Source organism: Platichthys flesus, chromosome 19 (genome assembly GCF_949316205.1).
Source record: "Platichthys flesus chromosome 19, fPlaFle2.1, whole genome shotgun sequence".
Taxonomy (NCBI): domain Eukaryota; kingdom Metazoa; phylum Chordata; class Actinopteri; order Pleuronectiformes; family Pleuronectidae; genus Platichthys; species Platichthys flesus.
Window position 1 is genome coordinate 17,929,113 of NC_084963.1, and position 16,394 is coordinate 17,945,506.

The 16,394-nt window shown below is 40.0% G+C and overlaps 1 protein-coding gene across 1 annotated transcript in view; it reads left to right on the plus strand.

The window, feature by feature from the left end:
* The window catches only part of ttc28 (tetratricopeptide repeat domain 28), a 142,956-nt gene that overhangs the window by 11,017 nt on the left and 115,545 nt on the right, over window positions 1-16,394 (plus strand). The window lies entirely within an intron of this gene.

Consider the following 16,394-nt stretch of genomic DNA (forward strand, 5'->3'; position numbering starts at 1 on the left):
CTAGAATAGTGGATGTATCCATTAAGTGGATCATTGGATGGATGCTGATGGATGTGTCGATGGTTTCATTACTTGTCTGCTTCTCTAAATCAATCTCACAAATGCTATATATATATGTTTATACGGAGGAGTGGACATGTAGCTTATCATAAACCCTTGGTGGATCGTTGTGGTGGGTCATGATGGTGGCGGCAGCTGATCATGGACTATAACAACAAGACTGCTTGATATACAATAGGCCTACTCACATATCTACCTTTACATATATATACATGCCACCGCCCTTCACAAGCGGAGACATTTTTACAGTGCTTTTGTAATAGACTGCTTTAGCTCAAGCTAGTTGTTCCTAATAAACTGCAATCTTATTTTTATATCTATTTCAAAACATAGAAGATTGATTATTGGATGTGAGTTGCCATTACTACATGGTTTAAACCTTTTTAACAAGTCGGTCGAGGTCTAGTGATGTGAGGGAGAAAGAGTCATGTTAAAATGTTCAGTGTATCATATTTCCACTTTAACCAGATAATTAAATACACCCGAAGACGGTGGACTTTTGACATCAACCACCACAGTAAGCACTGAGGAAGGTGAAGGCTGGCGGAGGCAGAGAGTCTTCTAAATCCATTCAGAGTGGGAAGTGAGCAGGCCTGAGACTTTTGCCAGGCTACCTCTGTCTGGACAAGTGGGGCCCGGCCAGCTCGACTCTACTTCCTTTCTCTGTGTAAGAGAATGGACGGAAGTGTTGCTGGGTGTGTATGTGTGTGTGTGTGTGTGTATGTGTGTGTGGGAGCGCTTCGCACGGCTGTTATTTTGTTTTCCGAACCCTGGCCAGGCCTTGGCCTGAGTTTGGCACTTAAAGACAACAACAGAAGCAGCATTCCTGATGTGTGTGTGTGTGTGTGTGTGTGTGTGTGTGGCTCTTATAGTGGCGGTGTCATAGCATTGGGCTTGCTGCAGCATTCGACGTGGGTTAAAGGCAAGGTCGAGACTAATGAACTACCAATAAGAGAGGGTCTCTGTGAGACGGACGTTTACTTCTGCTTGAGCTCTCTCTTTCTGCTCTTCAGCCAGTCTCCTTTGCTCTCTTCTCTTTTCTTCTTTTCTGTTTTACCTCCCACAGTTTGTCCCACTGCTGCCCCCGTCGAGTTTTTTGTTGGCACAACAGGCTCAAACACACACTTGCTGTATCACACGCACACAGACACACACCAACACAAAGCGCGACCCGGTCATGGGAACAGAGGGGTGTAGCTTGTCAAAAGTTGCATTAGTTTGTGGGCTTATCAGGATAACAACACTGTACAGAGGCAGAAAACTTCTGTGCATTTTGATGTTGTTTTCTTGTTGTGTTCCTGTGCAGCTTTATCGTTTTGTCGTCACATTCAGTGCAGAGCTTTGAGAAAAGCCTTTTGTTTCTTTGTGATTCAAATGAAGTCACAGACTGCGGCAGGAGCGAGCGCCTTTCTCTTGACTCGCTCTGAGTGTTTTCCAAAGACAGACCTGACTATTTTGTGTATGAATGTTTGCTGTCATCCGCACACTCGCTCTGTGTGTTTGTGTGAAGTTGTTCAGTACTTTCAAAGAGGCTTTTTCTTTTTACCCCCGCGCCAGTGCATTTATTCAGATTCCTTAGTCTGCAGCAGTCTGGGAAACGGCTGCTCCTGCACACAAGCTGCTTCACTCTTTGGTGCCTCGGATAAAGACGTCTGTTTGCTCCTTTCGCGTCCGACAATAGAGGCGCAGCAGCAGCAGCAGCAGATCTGTGGCGGCATCAGGTTTAGGATAAATTGTCTTAGAATTGACTCAGTTTTGGTATAATAAGGCCCTCATTAAGGGTGCATGGGAGAACCAAAATCTCAACCCAAGGTCCATCTCCTTAAAGGGTTGATATGAGCAGAACTGGGCAATGTGGCCAAACAATGTATATCAAGATTTAATCGATAATTCTCACGATAAATGTCACATTAAGTTGAAAGACAGATTTCTGCTCCTGAGTGAAGGTTGTGGGTTTACATTGTTCAGTATGAGCAGAGAATGACACTTGATAAACAACATTACATTTAAAAAATCCGGGGGAAATCAATGATGTGTTATACTTCCTCACTGTGCCTACACAAAGAAAAATAACTATATCAATATATATAGAACTTTGCTATATTGCTGAGCAAGGCCACCTTGTTGAGACAATTATGAATATGAGCTATACAAATTAAATATGCTTGATTGATTCATTAATCATTTTAGACCTTAGCTGTATAACTAGATTTAGGTGATGTTCCTCTGGGGGTTTGTCACTGCAAATCTTAAAGTAGTTTCAGTTGTATGCGTCAAGGTTTTAGGATTATTCAAGTTTTTTAGAGCTGAAACACTTAGTACATTAACTGATTTGTGAGTTGAAAAAAATGTAAAACTATTCTGATTATATATGTGTTACGTGATTGTTTAATCTTTTGATTTACAACACTGAACATTCAATATCTGTGACTTTGTCACTATGGTTCTACTAAATATGAAATTTATAGATTTCACCTTTGTTTCTGAAAAACTCAGATTTGTCTTTATTTGGTTAATTATTATCAGGAATTATTAGTAGGATTGGTTGAGGTTATTAATAATAATAGTTTCTTGCTGATTTAGGTTACTTGGCTAATTCACAGACTTCTCTGGGAACTCCAGAAGATCTAGTCCCTATGGAAATTGTTGACTGACTGTTTTTCGGATTAGGGCCCCGCTTACATAAGCAAATGTTTCAGAGTAAAACATTTGCCTCCCGTTCACTTCTTATCTTTGCAGGCGAGGGAGCAAATAAAACATTTGATTCCTGTAGAGAGGCAAGTCGCAGACACATTGGTGTATCTATGACCCTGCCCATGTGCTGAGCAACAAGGAGGCTTTTCTGCTAAATCAATTATAATGTTGATTTTTTTTTTACAATGTTGTGATCACAACAAACATGATTCAGCCTTTTCTTTCATATTTCTAGAACAGAGCAGGATTCTCAGGTACAAATATGTCCAACTCTAACGTTCTGTATTGAAAGAAACTGAAAAGAAAATCCAAGGAAGCGAGAAAATATGTAATTTTTGGGGGATTGCGAGAACTGAGCCTTTAATCGTGTGGCTGTAAGTTAGAAGTTACCATTCGAAACTGTTCCTAAATATCCTGCTGTGGGAGCTGTAGCTGGAATCAGTGAAGATCATCAGTTAGCGTTCCACAGGCTCTCTGCTCTGAAGTGGAAGCCAACCAGATGGCAGCCAGCTACGCCTGTTTACGCAGAGGGCCCGTGGAGCTGGCCCCGCACCGCTCAGGCTTCCCCTGTCATTAACCAACTACTCTGCAACCGCACGTTGCAAAAATATTACTGACATACGTGCAGAGAAAGAGTGGAGCCTTTAAGCGGGTCGCAGGACCTGAAATGGCCTGTTTGGGAAGGTTGGCCACATGACAGAGTTTATATTATAATGTGATCCAAGCAGAGGAAAATATTCAATTCCCTCATGTTCGAGTTCCTCCCAGGTTGGACGGATTTAAGGTCCCATGACCTGACCCGGGGCCGGGTTGATGCGACGGTAATGTTCTCTGTGGGGTTTGTGCTCCATGTGAAGTTGTGTCATGGAGAACTCAGTCCTGGGTCAGTAGGGTAATCCATGACTTACTGCAGACCACGTGAGGAGAGACAGTTCCTCAAACAGGGAGATATTTCACTGTGTGTGCTCCACTTCTGTTTCTCTCTGGCAAGGGTGGTCCCGCTGGTTCTTGTTGTTCAACTCAGTTAAACTTCTCCTTGTAAAGAATTATAGCGGCAATGGTTTGTCACTGAAACAACAGGCAAATACTCTGATTATTGATTTATTTGGTGAGTCACTCACCAGCCTGTTAAATTGGGAGTTTATTGTTTGCTTCAGTTTACATCATTGTGAGGTGAATCCTTTTGGGGTTTTGGATTGTTGGTTTGACAAAGCAATCAGTTGAAGACGTCCGTTTGTGTTCTGTGAAAAAATGATTGACAGTTTGATTCACGAGTAAATAGATAGAAACAGTTTATTTAATAAAAGGATTGTGTTACTTGTTTAATCAAGAAAAAAATGTGAACGTTTTGCTGCCTTCCTGTGTTTTGTATGGTTTTTAGTTGAATATCATTTTGTTTTGGACTGTTAGTTGGACAGAATAAGGTGTCGGAAGAAGTTTTTCATAGTTATTTTTTTCACCTTTCATAGAACAAACAATAAATCAGTTCATTAAGGGAAACTCAACCGGTTAATCAATAGCTTAACTGAAATGAACGCCTATTTGCAGCTCTTCTCAGAGAAATTTATGGCAATTTTTTCACAGTTCTCTGACATTTTATACATAATAGGATTAATCAGTAAATCCACGAAATAATCAGGAGATCATTTAGTAAAAGACACATTTCTTCGTCGCAGCCCAGCAGAGATAAGATATTTCTTTTCAGTGTTTTGGGGTATTTTTGGTTTTTCATTTATATTTCAATTGCCAGTCCACAAATATTAATAAGCTGATTAATAACAGTTGACAAGCATGCGTTTTACTCATTAAGGCAATCTCGTCCAACAATTTACGTAATTACCCAGATAATTGCACATATTGAAATCTTTAGATCTGCTTCAACAAAGTACAGGCATTAAGTGTAAAAACTGATGATGGTCATCCGTGCTCAACGCTGAAACAAACACCCTCTGCAAATCTGTGCCAATAATGTGTTTTTGGCTCCAGAATACGAATCTTCCTTTTGGCACTTGGGATGTTTCTGTGGAGGGAGGTAGTGTTTATATGTTCTGTTTCTGTTGCTGCAACAAGAAAAATAAATGCTTTATTTTATGGGTCTGTGATCTTCAAAGAATTTCCACAGAAAATGCACTGGTAAGGTAATTTATTTAGTTTGTGTTTATTTTTCATTGTCCTGCTCGAACCATCGTTTAATGTCCACTCATTTATTAGTTTTAGTTCTATATTATATTTCTTTTTAGACATATTTCCGCTGACCTGCGGTGCTCTGACTCTAGGCGTGTCTTGTTACACAGCAGTCAGTTGGAATTACAGGTTCTGGATTGGTTTCGGTAGAGCCGGGCACATAATTACTTCTCAGGCTTTCCAAATTAAAAGGTGAACTAAAAGTAGCATCTTTTTAAATTTGCTCATTCCTCGGATGCTTTTGTCCAAAGTGAGTGACACAACAAAAAGCTTCTGTGGACCTTGAAGTCATTACTAAATGCTGAATCTGTTCAGTAAGACAAAGTTGAGGAGATCAAGACATTTACAGAAAGTAAACAGGAATTGCTAGTAAGGCATGTTATGTTAAAGACATTAACAGATACATAAACGCCTGATGCTTTATGACAGATGAGTATTGTATTTGTGTCTTTTCTTTTCTGCATTATCCTACACTTTTTTTATTTTATTTAAATTTGCATCAATCATTTACTGTATCTTGTAAATCAAAATAACTAAACGCACACAAACACTTGGCAGCGACCAACACACATATGAAAACTCTATCAGCTTTCTGTGTTACAGTTGCACTGCCCGTATCCAAAGAACACTCCCCCTGCTTTACACCCTATCATTATCTCCAGATTACACGCTTCTTCCAAGAAATCCTAACGGAGTTAAAGGATCTTCAAAATAAAGCATCACCAGGCCTGAAAGTTGAGACGTCATGAAACACAGTTTTTCGGAGTGGCCACTAGAGCGCAGCACTGACGCACCGGGAAACTACCTGGCCCAAAACATAGGGCGCTCAGGCATAACTTTTTCTTTGTTACAGATCTCTCTTGAGCTGCATCACATGAGGCTTTGCAGCTCACAAGCACGCACAATCCATGTAACCCTACCTAGGCCAAAAGGCTATTCCCACTGCTGCAGAGACCGAACGGAGCATTTGCTTTATTTGCTGCTCTGTCACCTGATGGAAGTGTAAATTGTTGTATGTTACAATAATCACACGTCCTCCTCTTTCCTGTCTCTTCTTTGCTTACACCTTATTGCCCCCATTAGCAGCGGCAGCGGGGCAACTGTACCTCACCGCTTCCCATCTGTAAATGAATTGGATAGCATGTCTGGAGAAAAATGCACATCAGCAAATAACCTGCTTCACACTCTGTCTCTCTCTCTCACACACACACACACCCACACACGCACCCACACACGCACCCACACCCACACCCACACCCACACACACACACACACACACACACACACACACACACAGATTTAACATTAACCCTCTCGCTTGGAGTGGAGTGGATCTAATTGCCTTGTATAAATTCAGGAGATATGCTCGTACTTCTCTGCTCTCTTTTTTTATCCGCTCTTTATCCTCCCTCTGCGTCCGTCTCTCGTGCTCACAGTTTGCCGCCTCAGCTGTCTTGTGCAGAGTGAATTGCACAGGAGGGAGAAAGATAACAGCAGTGGGAGATAATGAAAGAGGGACTTGAACATGGGGCGGTGATATCAGAGAGGGAATGACTCAAAATGTGACATAGGATAAGGATTTACAGTCGCAGCTTCAAGCACCAAATGACCAGAGCACAAGCAGCTCCCAGAGATGAACTGTGGGTCCTTTGGTACATGATTCTTGCACTGCTGAAGTGATGTCACCATATTCCCAGCTGTCATTTACTTTTACTGACATGATGTAAATGATTGCTACACTCGGAGGGCGTAAACCTCTGTCAAGCCTTAGTGTCCACTTTATTACAATATTACATATACATGTGGTGAGATCAGATGTATCCAGATCAATATACCGATCATCACCAAATTTCAGTTGTTCATATAAGCTTATTTGTTGTCATAAATATCTAAAAGAAATTCAATTCTGAATCCACACCCTCTTCTTTCTTTTTTTTGGAATGCAGCAAAAACCACCATACTAATTTCACTACACCAATTGCCATACTAATCTTAAAGGTTCAGCGTGCAGAATTTAGTGAGTTGCCGTCAGGGGCAATTTGGGGTTAAGTAACTAGCCCAAGGACACTTCGGCATGCAGAATGGGGGAGACAGGGATCAAACCGCTGACGTTCTGGTTAGTGGACAAGCCGCTCTACCTCCTGAGCTGCAGCAGCATGTCATACGCTAAAGTGGGAATGTCGTCATTTCTGAAAGAATTTGTTCATCGATCACAGCTGTGGACAAATTGGAATTGTCCCCTGTTGATGTTATTACACATGCAAGAATCCCTAATGTGTAATAACTCATAATGAGCGAAATATCAATATCTGAAACAAATGCTGCAGCAAGTATTTTAAAGGTTGTTGAGAAATTATACTGTGATCTACCTCTGTTCAACTCTGAACTCAGTCCTCTGTCTGGGGAAAAACCAGGAACCACGTCAGTCTTTTGGTTCAGGATTTGTCCTTCACTTGGTAAAATGTCAGAAGATGAGCAAAGTCTAGACGGACCATGATAGCCTTTAACAAAATTCACAACAATTGATTTTGGTCTGGACCTCAGTGGCGGACCCACTGACTGATAATACACTGATATAATAGTCCAATTTGTAAAGTGAGATTACCCATATGTTTGAGTTGAGACTAGGGCCCCTCATCATTATCTGTAGCTCCAAGCTTTGCTTTGGGCTTTCCTGTCCTTGTTTTAGGTCTTGGGATTTCCTGGTTACCCCTCAGTGCCTTTGGACCAGAGAGGCCTCTGAGTAATAGAGCAGGAAGAAAAAAAGACTGAAAGAAGAGAGGAGAGATAAACAGCAGGAGGAATGACTCACTAATAATGGGGTGTATGTTGCTATTTCCAGTCAGACGGTGAGGTAAATGAGCAATCACGCATTCGAGACTCCTGTGATGTGTGTGTGAGCGTCTGTGGAGGGAGGCAGTCGTTGTTGGGCTTGAGCTTCAAAGAGTTCCCTAATGTGACGGGAGTGTGTGTAATACAAGCAGGGGTCACACCCAAGTATAATCTCCTTTTTAATGATGCCCACTTAACAGCAGCATAAATCTGATAAGTCAGTCCATCTTGTCATTTACCAAGTGGACTTTTTAAGGATGTAAAAGCATCAAGCCACTACACCACTAGAAGGGGGTGTAGTGGGTCAGCAGTGCAGATCAGGATGTCATCATGCAAGCTGCTCTGTATGGGCTGCTGCTTAAAATGTTCACTGTGGACGGAGGGGAACTTTGCTCAACACTGAAATGTCTCAACAACTATTAGATGGATTGTCTTTTAAATCTTACACAGATATTCACGTTCTAAGTCGGGACAAAGTTTAAGCACTTTACAAAGAAGCCGGTAAGAACAAATTAGTTTTGCTCACATTACAGAATCACAGTTTGCATTATTCGTCTTGTCGATCATCTAAATCCATCAACCGAGGATTAATCATTAAACTGTGAGATTAAAATGTTCTAATAGGAATGGATGCATGTTTGTGGGATTCAGTTTTTAATTTGCAAATGGCAGCATTGGCTATAGAACATGATCATTCACACACATCCACCTGCAGCTGCTGTGAACGGATTCAAACTGATGAAAACAGACCAACAGGCCTACACAGTGTTTCCCAAGAGTTAGCCAGACCGTAGCGCCTTCCATGGAATCATCTGACCTGCCACAGTTTCATCATGAGCTGGACTTTTTCCACACAACCCTTAATAACATAGCAGAAGTGTAACAGGTGTTTTGTGCCACTCTATACGCCATGCTCTCTCTCTCTCTCTCTCTCTCTCTCTCTCTCTCTCTCTCTCTCTCTCTCTCTCTCTCTCTCTCTCTCTCTCTCTCCTCTCTCCTTGTCTCATTGTGTTTTAGCTGTATGCAAAACTTCACTTTGCGAAATCCTCTAGTGTTGCACCCCCCCCCCCCCCCCCACACACACACACCTTATATTTATTTGATCTATATCTGCACAAATACAACAGCAATCTCCATCCCGTTGCCAAGTCCTAAAGTGACTTGTTGCAGTGGTTCATGTCACTGAGTGGTGCGGCCTGTCACTATGGCAACAGTGGTTCAAGTTAAGGATTATCATTTTCTTTTGTGAAATTGTTCTCAGGATTTACTGTATAAGCTCAGATGACTAGTGTGTGTGTGTGTGTGTGTGCGTGTGTGTATGTGTGTGTGTATCTTAATAAGTTGGAGCATTATGGAGCATGAAATCATTTGAATCACATGAAATTCTAAAATGTGGATTGTGTGCTTGCTTTGTTTCTTTCTAAGGGCAGATAATGCTTATTTCATTTGTGCAGTAAATGATTTCCCGCCGGCTTTTACACAAAAATGTTCATTCTGTATTCCCTTTTCAAAGATGTTCTTAAAAAGATACTGTACATAGAAAAACCCTATTCCTCCAGATAACGTGATAATTGCATTGTTCTTTTTTATGGTTTAAGGTTTTAATTATGCCTCTCTCTTGAGAAATCTGGTTTGCTGTATATATGCAACTTCTTTAACCATTGTTCTAATGGATGAACCATCAAAGCCATTTTTGGTTCCAGCGAAAGTTTCTGATATTCTTTGTATCACTCTACAGGGAAATTAATATCTTTGAATTTTGGACTGTTAGTTAAATAAAAGAAAATAGATGACATCACTTTGGTTTCTGGTAAATTGTAGAACTTTTTTCTCACTTTTGTAGACATTTGTTTTGGAAGGAGTGAAAAACACTGCAACACTGCAGCTCTCTTTGGATTGTTTTACTCTAATGATATAACATGAGTTTGAGTCCTCTTCTCTGCTCCAAATGCAGACTGAGAGAGAGATTCCTGGGTGTATGTACAACAAGGGGGGGTTCAAAGATCAAAATACTCAACATATTAATGTAAAAAATAAGATTATATGAACCCATTTGCGAGTAAAGACAATCTTCTAACAATAATAGGAAATTTCAATAACCATTTAGTATTAAATACAATAATACAGATACAAGAGCCGCAGAAAAGTCGTCTTCTAGCAGTTGTCAGTCTGTGCAGGTCCATGTGTTTTGTGGGCGTAGCCGATGGGAGGGGGTTGATCGGTTGCATATTGTTACCTGCTCTTGCTATTTTTTCCAGGATTACCAATCCTAGCTTTAATTGATGAATCAAGATAAAACTGGGCAGATGAATTAATTATGAAGATAATCAAATGTTTAAATATGTCAGTACTTCTTACTTAAAGAGAGAAGGAGGCTCGTCACCACAAAAGTCAATCAATGTGTACAGCCTCATGCAAGCTCTCCTCACCATTAAACCAAACACAATTACAGGCTCATCTGTTCCACAGGGCGCCAGCGACTTGGTGCCAGGCTGCCACGCACGCCAGCTCCACCAGACATATGTGCCACCAACTGTCTGTCTGAGCGCTCGTGCTACAGCTTCCACAAAGGATATCAATAATAACCGTCCTACATGAGCCTGTTTAGTCCTCATCTTAACAGAGAGGGGTTGAAGACTCACTCGACACAGTGTGCAGCCGTCAGAGGATTAATGAACGCAGCACTCAGCAGATCCAAAATCAGATAGAGTTAATTCTCTCTTGTATGTTCCAGTTTATCTTTAACCCAAAAAGGAAATTGCATATTCATGGGTTTAAGTGAAACTCTCGAAAAGCTGCATGTGCTTTCCCCCCCCCACTGAAGACACTAACTGTAACTGTAACTGGAGGAGGAAAGATCTGACATCTGAAATAAGTCATCAAATATCTGGAGGTGATGTAGGTAAATATTTGACATGCTCAGGTTTCCTCTGCAGACACTGAGATCAGCTCTCACCTCATGTACACGCACTTTGGAGAATTTACTCAGTAGATTAACTTATATGCATAGATATTTTAATTTATATTAACCTACTGTAAATGTCTTTGAGATATTTCATGTCCATTTCTGTGTTTGTTTGCAACTGATGATTTTTTTTGTTCCATAATTCGATCACAGATATAGAAAATGTCCATCACAATGTCCTGAGGCCCAAAGTGATGTCTTAGAACTTCTTCTTTTGTTCAAACCCCCAAATATTCATTTTAATGTCAAAGAAAATATCCCCAAACCTGTGATGCTGGAACTAGTCTGTTTCCTTTAACATCGTTGCAGGTACATTTCCTGTCAGTTGATCAATCGTCTCATAGATTAATAGTTTCAGATCTAAATTGTCCTGGTTCAAGTTTGCGTCTATGATACATCAGGTTTGAAGGTTTCTGGAATATTGTCATGTTTTAATATTTCATATAAGACAGTAGTTTTGCTGACGTTTTGCTGGTGCAGTTAAAGAACCTATGTAAAGGTTTCATCCATGAATACAGCACAATAATTGGAAATTGAGCAGAACATGTAATAAAGGCAGCTGCCTTTCTTTGTCCACGCGGAACGGCAGCACAATGCTTTCTTGAGTAAAGTGTAAATGATCAGTTGAGGATCATTCATTACATAATAGAGAGACAATGAATCAGATTCTAAAAATACTCCAATAATCTATGTGATCCTCCACTTCTTTCAGATTAAGATTAAGATACATTTATTTGTCCCAAACACATGCACTGGCACACTCATGCAGGTAGGGAAATTTAACCTCTGCTTTTGACCCATCTGGTGAAGTGAGCAGCCATGTACGGCGCCAGGGTAGCAGATGTTGGGGGAGTAAGGTGCCTTGCTCAGGGGCACTAGACAGGGTAGGGAGACTCCTCTTGGATTTCTGGACAGATCAATCCAGGTTGGTCTTTTGTTGTCTCTCCGTGGAGTCGAACCAGAGACGAACCAGAGACCTTTTCTGCCTGTAGTCCAAGTTTCTGCCACTAGTCCGCCGCCTCTTAAAAGATGGGGTTCGAAACCGGGTCCTTCTTCTCGGCAAACAAACGCTTTACCGACTAGGCCACACTGCCTGTTTCTGACATTTTATAAAGGGAGTTATTAGTAGATCATTTTATAATGGAAATAATAAATACTTGCAACCCTTCTCTCAACACCACCCTTTAAGGGACTGTCCTCTGTCCGGTCACTGTCAAAGTATGGAGGACGGACCCAGTTCATGGCCCGTCCACTCAACCAGATTTGTCACCTTTTTCTACCAAAAATCTAAAATGTTCTGTAATTCTAACTTTGGCGATTTGTCAATTTTCTTTGGATACTGGACACTGTCTATCTCCTGGACTGCTAGTTGTAATTTGAAGTAATTTCCCAACATTTTTGATTAAACAATTTATGGATAAGAATTTTTTTTTGTTTTTTGAGGATGGATGAACACACATACATGTATAAATGATTGTGAACAAAAAATGTATATTTCAAGCATTAGATTTTCATTCATATGACACAAAGTATAATAACCATAATTCTCTCTTTCTTTCCATCAACCATAATAGAATATAGTATCCTGATATTTTCAGAATAATATCTATTGTGTGTTTTAATCATCATTCATCAAGCAAAAGTATCAGAAAATCACTGATTGATGTTTCTCCAATGCAGTATAAATTAAATAACTGGTTATAACTGGTCAAAACTAAACATTTGAGGATGTTAACAGAAGCTTTAATATTATGTTTTATATTTCATTTAAAATATGATCTGTAGAATAATAAAACGTTTATTTGCAGCCCCATAGACGATAACAGGCAAAGATTTGTACCCACAGTAATTTGCTGTTAATTGCCAATTGACGCGCTTTGTACCAAAGGTGTGAGTCTCACCGACATGTTATCAGCACCTTCTCCTCTGTAATGCTCTGCTCGCGTTATAATCAGAAGAAGCAGAGGGGTGTGATGTCAGCTGGCTAAATATGACCTTCACAAGTGTCCTGAGGGAGCAGAGCAGGCTCAGTGTACAGCACTCCACTAACACTCCTGTCAGGCACACCTTAGTAATGTAGTCTGAAGCTAGGGTTACCAGGTATTTGTGTGTGTGTGTGTGTGTGTGTGTGTAAGTGAGTGAGTGTGTGAGCATAATATGCACAACTCAATACAACCTTGCCATAAGCCATTAACTTATCAAACCAGCTATTAGTTAGCTACGAAAATGTACCATGGAAACAAATACATCAGACATTATGCACAAACGCATGCACACACACACACACAAACACACACACACACACACACACACAAACACAGACACACACACACACACACACACACACACACACACACACACACACACACACACACACACACACACACACACACACTGACCTTATCCGTTCCTTTGACTACACATTTTAATTTATTACAAGCCTGGACAATGTTGTTATTTATTTTGACACGATTTTCTCTCCCTTATAGCAATTTAATAATAATAGTGTGTTTGTGTGTGTGTGTGTGTGTGTTTGTGTGTTTGTGTGTTTGTGTGTTTGTGTGTTTGTGTGTGTGTGTCTGCATACTGGGCCACTGTTGCACAGGATCAATATCGGTGCTGTGTTGTTTACTCCAGGGTGACCTGGGTATGGTCAGACTCTTATTTTCAAAAGGACAATTACCTCCTGACATCCCCATCATCACCACACACACACACACACACAGACACACACAAACACACGCACACACACACACACACACACACACACACACACACACACACACACACACACAAACACCTGTTAAGTATTGCAGCTGCATGAACAGTATATTAATCCTGCTGCTGTCATCCTTATCTACAACTTGTCTGTGAAAAATAATCAAAAGTCTGAGATGAAAATCAAAATAGCCACAGAGGAAAAATAACTTTGTTTTCTCAAACTGTCAGAGAACAATGCATCAAACCTATGTAAGACTCCATTTTTTTTTTTGCTATAAAACACTTAATGCTGAAGGAGCAATGTGTAATACACTTACTTTACACTTCATAGAAAGAAAAAAAAAGAGAAATTGGAAAAAAACACCTTACATCTCCTTGGTGCTTCACACCTGTCCCACTGGTGGATGTAACCGACTCATCTCCACCTGCTCTCTGCCTACAGTGTGTCTTGACAGCTGTGAAATGTTTTCTTTTTTCTCTCGTTTCCTCCTCTTCCTCGTTAAGTGTAAAATATGAAGACATGAAATTAGCTATTCAAAGAGGGAGCTGTATTTTGATATTTCTCATATTCGTACTGTATGCATGTATATTTGTGATGTCTCGTAATATCAATGTGAAATCCCTGTTAGTTTGTCTTGCTTCGCCAATTAACAAAGAAAGTAACCAGAAAAATTAAAGTAAAGTAAACAGTGTCCATGTTTACATGTTTAAATGTTTCTTTTCCTTAGCTAATATGATCATTATAAACATTTTCAGTAAAACATTGCCGTGTCCTGCATCCATTCTCAACTAGGCTGATTTTAAAATCCCATTGGTGCAACCAAAATCAATATTCGTATATCAACAGGTTAAATGACTCAAATTAAATTGTATGTAATATATATACAAATATTCCAGACCATTTATATGTATATTCAATATATCATATAAATTAAACCCCTTTAAATATCATCACTTTAAAGTTTAGGCCATAAAATACCTTAACGTGCAAAAAAAAAAAAAAAAATCCTAAACATGCAATAATATATTAACATCACCATTAATGAACCTCACATTCCAGGTGTAAATCTCTGACGTACATATTACTTCTCATATCATGTTTTCCGGAGCTGTTTATTTCCTTCAAGCAGTCAGAGCTGATGTGCTGTTGAACACATTGGACATTGAACTTATAACCTGACGGGTTTATCATTCTGTCAACCAATCACTGTTCAATACTGCCAGCGGTGCAGAGGTGCTGCCTCCTCACGCCTTGTCGATTCTTCCAGCTCTCACCCAGTTCTCAGGAGGAAAGGGATCAATGTCAAAAAGCTCTAGGATCTGTAACTAAATCAATATTTTTATCCCTAACAGCACATACATGTGAACCCAGATAAGAAGAAGACACTGTGCATACCACCCACAGCTGCACTGATCTGATAACCAAACAGGCCCATGGTCTCATTTGATTAGCCCCCACTTTGACCCTGATGCGACCGCTCTCTCCAACAGTAACGCCGTGCCATTTGACCTCTGAACTCTTGACCTGCACTTTTGTGATTCACTGCCAAGGACGGGAGAGGATGCGTACGTGTTCTCAGTTCAGTGTGGTAACATTGATTTATCATGTATGCAGAGGGAGGAAGGGTGGAGGTGAAGAAGGAAAGAGGAGAGAGGTTATGAAATAGCTGTTTTAAGGTCAGATGACATTTTAAAAGCTATAGTCCTTTCATCTCTATTTCAGTCCTTATTTAACATTAGCAAAGTTATAATTTAACAATAAAAAAACTGGTTTTTGGTCCCCTCACAGCAGCATAGCAAGCTGTTAAAACTGAATTATTTTTAAGTCCTATTTGTGACCTTGATAAATGTTAAGTTCACATTTTTTCTTCATTTTTGGTCACCACCGACTCTGAAGTATCTGGCCTGTTTTGTTCGGCTGCTTTAAGGACCGAGAGGGAAGCAAAACCGAAACATTTGAAGTTGTAAAACCAAAACAATAAGCTGAAAGATACCGACGCACACTTTCGTCACCTCAAGCATCCCATTTCACATTACACGTGGTAATGTGATCCACTGCTGATATAAAAGCTTTGGTTATTACTGCTTTTACATACATGTAAAGAAACCAAACTGAGCTGTTGCTTTGAACCTTCTGGTACCATATCTATAAAAAAAGGGGAAAACCATTGCATGAACATTTAGAACTAAACCTTTATGATGTGCTGCAGTGAGCATCAGCTCAGACGTGTCTGAAAACACGGCTCTGAGGGGCTGTTTCTCACAAATATGTCCAAAATCAGCTTGAACCTGCCTGTTGTCATAGTGATTCCTTCTCTAACAGTTTATATTCTACAATATACTGTCACTTTTTATTGTTTATGTGCTTTTTATAAACAGTCTATAGTGCAGAGTGAATTCAGAAAACCTTGTGTTCCTCCTTATTTGCATGAACATTTTATAGTCAATCTTTTAAATTATTACTGCTTACTTGTTATTTTTTGTGAAAACAATTGCACAATCTTCAGAGCCAAGTTCACAATATTTCAGGATAAAAGCTATGGCTCGATATGAATCATAGTATCAACAAAACACACTTTTTTTGCTTTCAGTTTGATGATTAATTGCTGTAGAGGAAGTGATTCTATGAATGTTGTTGTCATGATGGAGATCAACTCTTGGGATACACACACACACAAACACACACACACACACACACACACACACAAATACTGACTCCTACCTGTTTATTACATTTTTATTAATATTGAACGAATCGCACCAAATTCTGCACTGCACTTTCTCTGGCAATTTCCAACAAGTGTGAAGCCAATAAGATGAGCGATTTGCGATGTGTGTTCCACATTCAGACAGACGTTTGTGGAACAATAGCTAAAGCATCATTATTTTTCTATATGACAATACAAACATTTAGCTTTACTTCAGTACATTACGGTGT